Source organism: Symphalangus syndactylus, chromosome 8 (assembly GCF_028878055.3).
Source record: "Symphalangus syndactylus isolate Jambi chromosome 8, NHGRI_mSymSyn1-v2.1_pri, whole genome shotgun sequence".
In the NCBI taxonomy this organism is placed as follows: Eukaryota; Metazoa; Chordata; class Mammalia; order Primates; family Hylobatidae; genus Symphalangus; species Symphalangus syndactylus.
Window position 1 is genome coordinate 134,418,598 of NC_072430.2, and position 6,000 is coordinate 134,424,597.

Consider the following 6,000-nt stretch of genomic DNA (forward strand, 5'->3'; position numbering starts at 1 on the left):
TGATAAATCACCTCCAACTTACCTGGGATTTAGCACCCACCTTCTTTCCAAAAGAATCTAAGTTTTCTGCAGCCATTAGCAGATGATCTCCGTATTTCCCTCTGCACCTTCATTTGCCTGTAGACAGTGACGTTATTCCTGCTACCCCTTCCCACATTCAGTTAACCTTTAAGGATACAAGAAAACATCCCTCTTCCCTGTAGAGGGTGGGACTGGATGCTGGATTGAAGCTGGAGTCAGCTTGAAAGAAAAATTGGCCACGTATAGAGAGAAGGGACACATTGCCTGGTGACAGCTTTCTACCATGAAGAACAGCACCAGCCTACTTTGGCCAGAACGGTTCTATCAGGACCCATGATAGCACTGGGCAAGTTATTCTTTTTGACCTTCAGATGTCATATAACATGGAGCAGAGACAGAAACCCCAATTTTATTGAGCTTTAGGTGATGATAGTGGTGATGCAGAGTATTTACAGTGTACCAGACACTAATATGAGTATTCTTTACATATTATCTCATTTAATCCTAATACCAGCATGATGAGGTAGGAACTATGACTGATGCCCAATTAAAGGACAAAATTGGGGTGAAATGAGCTGAAGTAAAATGTCTAAAGTCACTCAGTTTGCAAGGGACATGGCCAAGACTCAAACATAGGGAGGAGTCTGGCTTAGGAACCATGCTTTGTTTGAATCTCTACTCTGTACCTGATATATGAATCTCCTACAGTGCAGACTCTGACACTAAGTAGATACTATGTATACTACAATGTAAAGTCTGATACTTAGTGGATATTGCACATGAGCTATAGGGACAAATACAGATATACATATAGAATATATGTACATATGTATGATGTATATATCATAAATATAGATGATGTATGTATTTTGTGTGATGTACATCATGTATGTATGTGATGTGTGTCATATATGTATCATATGTCTGTATATATCAATAATATATGGTATGATGCACAGTGCTTGCTGGGTTTTGGTTTATTGTGGGGAGGCACCTGAGAGTTTTAGTTAGTTTGCTCACTTGCCTCTCTGCAAGGTAACTACTACTCCTGATTTGTGATGGTGTAAGATGTGAAAATCGGATGGGACTCTCCAAAGATCTCTTCTGAGGAGGAAGAGGATGCATTGAGGAAGCTAATTGCTGTCGAGGCTGAGTAGCTGCAGAACCAGAATGAGGCTCCAAGCCTCCAAATCACCAGTTTATGCTTTATCCACTTTCCCATAGTACCTTTCCTCCACTTCCAGTATTTCCTACAAAACAATCAACCCAAAAAGGCAGTGTAAAAAATATAAATAATAAGTACATGGGAGTTTTAAGTGTCTTTGAAGAATCATCATGAAGAATAAATGATCTGCATGCATTATAGTCACAAGCACTAGGTAATTATCTTATTCCTTTAATTAGTAGTATCTTTATTAAAATTAGTCATTTAAGTGTTAGCATATATATTCAGATTATTTTATTCCATTATCAATGAACAATTCTTAAATTCTGTTTGAGACAGGTTCACATTTACTTTCTTCCCTCTAGACTTGCTCTGATTTGAATTAAACCACTGTTCTAGCAGCTGTTTAAAACAGTTTTAATTTATTTTACATTATCACTGTAATATTGATTTGATCTAGGGTAGGTTTAAATGAGGTCTTGAATAAAAAGACAGCAAGGAAGCATATCTTCCCTATATACATATTTCATAAAGCACTTGAGCTACCTCCAAGTGGAAATCAGGTATTTTCACATTGATTCCCGAGAACACGAAAATTATTTTAAACTCAAAAACTGTTTTAAATTCCCTATACTGGAACATAGGATCCAGTGTCTCTTCTCTCTATACATGGCCAATTTTTTCTTTCAAGGTGACGCCAGCTTCAATCCAGCATCCAATCCCACCCTCTGCAGGGAGGAGGGGTGTTTTCTTGTATCCTTAAAAGTTAACCAAATGTGGAAAGGGGTAGCAGGAATGACATTATTGTCTATAGGCAACTGAAGGTCCAGAGGGAAATAGAGAGACCATTTTGCCAATGGCTGCAGAAAACTTAGATTCTTTTGGAAAGAAGGTGGGTACTAAATCCCAAGTAAGCTGGAGGTGATTTATCATATAATAAATCCACATAACTGACCCGCAAATAAAGAGATTCAATTTAAGTCCTCTTCTTTGCACCTGAATTTATTCTAGAATCTGAAAATAGAGTAGTATCCAGTCTCTGGGTTTTCCAGACACAATATTTTATGCTTTTATTTCCATATAGAAAGTGTTTGTGTTAATGGCTTAAACAAATTTTGGGTTTATTCTCCCACATAAAAGAAGTCTGGAAGTTGTCAGTCAAGGGCTGATAACAGTGCTGATGACTCACTCAGTTATCAGCCAAGAAGCCTCCTGTCTCTACTACAAATATCCGAGCTACATTATCACCAAATTGCCTATGGTGGGACATCTGTGGTTTTCTGCTTAGTGAGTATCTCTCCTTCTTGGATAGCTGGGGCCCAGTTTTGCCATGGGGAAACCAACTCTCAGCGCATGTGCTGCACATGAAACTGACCCACTGCCAGGTCCAGGAGTCGCCACATGACCTAGACCTGAGCATTCCCCTGGTGACGGATTGGTTCAGAGATGGACATGTGACCCCAGTCACACACCATTGACACCAAAAGCTCAACAGAGCTATCAGACACATACAAAAACAATTGATGCAGCCAGGTGCAGTGGCTCCTGCCTGTAATCCCAGCACTTTGGGAGGCTGAGGCGGGTGGATCACCTGAGGTCAGGAGTTCCAGACCAGCCTGGCCAAAATGGTAAAACCCCCATCTCTACTAAAAATACAAAAAAAAAAATTAGCCGGGCATGGTGGCACACACAACTGTAATCCCAGCTACTCTGGAGGCTGAGCCAGGAGTATCGCTTGCACTGGGGAGGCAGCCATGTCAGTGAGCTGAGATCACGCCATCAAATTCCAGCCTTGGCGACAGAGAGAGACTCCATCTCAAAAAAGAGAGAAAGAGAGAAAGAGAAAGAAAGAAAGAAAGAAAGAAAGAAAGAAAGAAAGAAAGAAAGAAAGAAAGAAAGAAAGAAAGAAAGAAAGAAAGAAAAGAAAGAAAGAGAGAGAGAGAGAGAAAGAAGGAAGGAAGGAAGGAGAAAGAAGAAAGAAAGAAAGAAAGAAAGAAAGAAAGAAAGAAAGAAAGAAAGAAAGAAAGAAAGCAAGAAAGCAAGAAAGCAAAATAGGCCAGGCACACAGTGGCTCATGCCTGTAATCCCAGACTTTGGGAGAGTGAGGCAGGCAGATCACCTGAGGTTGGGAGTTTGAGACCAGCCTGGCCAACATGCCAAAACCCCATCTCTACCAAAAATACAAAAATTAGCTGGGTGTCGTGGCATGCACCTGTAATCCCAGCTACTTGGGAGGCTGAGGGAGGAGAATCACTTGAACCCAGGAGGCAGAGGTTTCAGCCAGCCAAGATCATGCCACTGCACTCCAGCCTGGGAGACAGAGTGAGACTCCATCTCAAAAAAAAAAAAAAAATAGCAAAATAATCCAGCAAATTATTTAAAAATTGATGTATAATGACCAAGTAAGATTTATTTCCAGAACAAAAGCATGATTACCAGAAAACCTATTTACATATATTAATAGATTTAAAAAGAAAAATACTATGACCTTCTTCATAAATGTTGAAGATGCATTTAATAAAATTCAGTCTACATTCCTAATAATCAAATGAGAAAAGATAACTACTACCTTACAATGCAACACTTCTGTCTCAGCCCAAAAGTCAGCATCATGCTTAATGAAAGAATATAAAAAGGAATCCCATTAAAGTTGATAATAAGATGATACCATCATCATCATCATCATTTAATATTGTTCTTGAGGTATTAAACAAAACCAGTATTCAAAAGCAAATTTATAAATATTTAATTGGAGAGGAAGTAAAATTATTATATGCAAACAATATAATATCATACTTAGAGAATACAACTTAAAATATACTACAGACAATAAGAAAATTCCATAAGATATCAAAATAAATACACAGAATCAAAAACCCACATATATGCAAATAATTGCAGTTAATTGATGTGGGGTGGGGAATCTCACATTAGAAACAAAAAATTTTGTAATAAGAATGTGAAATACCTATTGAAGAAAATTTTTAAATATAATCAAATGACACCAAATAAACTTGGACAAATATAAAGACATATCATATACTTGAATAGGAAAATGTGACATCATAAAATATAAATGCCTCCCATTTAACATAATAAATACAATCACCAGTGGAATTTGGTGAGGGAGAGTATGGAATTGGGCAGGCTGATTCGAATGTTCATGTGAAAAATAAGCAACCTAAGAAAGCCAAGAAACTCCTGAACAAGAAGGAAATGGGGTGGAACTAACCAATATTAAAACATAAAACAAAACTACAATACTTAAAATAGGGTGACACATTAAATAGACAAATTTATGGAACAGACTAGGGAGTCCAGAGAAGAATATGCTAAGAGCTGGAAGGTTTGTTCAATAAGTTGTATTGAGATAAGTGAGTCATCACATGGAAAAATAATAGTATTGAATCCATACCTCACAACTTATACCTCAATAAACTCCAAGTGGATCAAATATGTCAAGGTAACCCAAAAGAACAAAGCCATAAAAATGCAAGAAACCAAGGCAGAATACTTTTATAATATTGGAGTGTGACACATATCCAGAAAACATTAAAAAAGAAAGATCAAAACATTTGTCAACAAAATTAAAGAATTTCACATGACAAAAATCACCATATGCTATATGTTAAAGCACTAGGAAAAATCATGTGCATACTTTATCAAAATCAAAGGGCTAATTTTCCTACTACAGAGATATCTTCCATAAGGCAATAAGAAAGATCATTGACAAACTTCAAAACTTTCTATCCCTTTCAGCATCACCTCTCGTAGTGCATCCCAGAGGACATTAGTTTCTTTAGATATTGGCCAACTTATTAGATAAATGCCTAGAAGTGATCGTTTGTATTCTGCACAGCAGATATGTGCATTTATAATTTCAAGAGATAGTGCCAGATTGCCCTCCTTAGACATTCTACCAATCACATTCCTGCCAGTTAATGTGTGGGAGTCCCTGTTCTCTCCATTATAAGGTTTCATCAAACTTTTTCATACTGGAAAATCTGATAGGTGAAAAAGTGTTGTATTAGTCTGTTTTCATACTGCTGTAAATAACTCCCCAAGACTGGGTAATTTACAAAGGAAAGAGGTTTAATTGACTCACAGCTCAGCATGGCTGGGGAGACCTCGGGAAACTTACAATCATGGCAAAAGGCAAAGGGGAAGCAAGACACATTCTTCACAAGGCGCCAGGAAGAAGTGCCAAGCAAAAAGAGGAAGAGCCCCTTATAAAACAATTAGATTATGTGAGAACTCACTCACTAACATGAGAACAGCATGGGGGAACCACCCCCATGGCTCACTTACCACCACCTGGTCTCTCCCTTGACATGTGCAGATTATGGGGACCATGAGGATTACAGTTCAAGATGAGATTTGGGTGGGGATAGAAAGCCTAACGTATCTTAGTGTAGTTTTCAAACATATTTCTGTTTGTTTTTTGCTTTTGTTTTTGTTCTTTTGAGACAGGGTCTCACTCTGTCACCCAGGCTGTAGTGCATGATCTTGGCACACTGTACCCTCGACTTCCCAAGCTCAGGAGATCCTCCCACCTCAGCCTACAAAGTAACTGGGACCACATGTCCCACAGGTTCATGCCCCCATACCCAGCTAATTTTTTGTATTTTTGGTAGAGAAGGGCTCTGTCACCCAGGCTGGAGTGCAGTGGCATGATCTTGGTTCACAGTACCCTTGACTTCTCAAGCTCAGGAGATCCTCCCACCTCAGCCTACTAAGTAGCTGGGACCACACATCCCACAGGTGTGCACCACTACACCCAGCTAATTTTTTGTATTTTTGGTAGAGACGGGGTT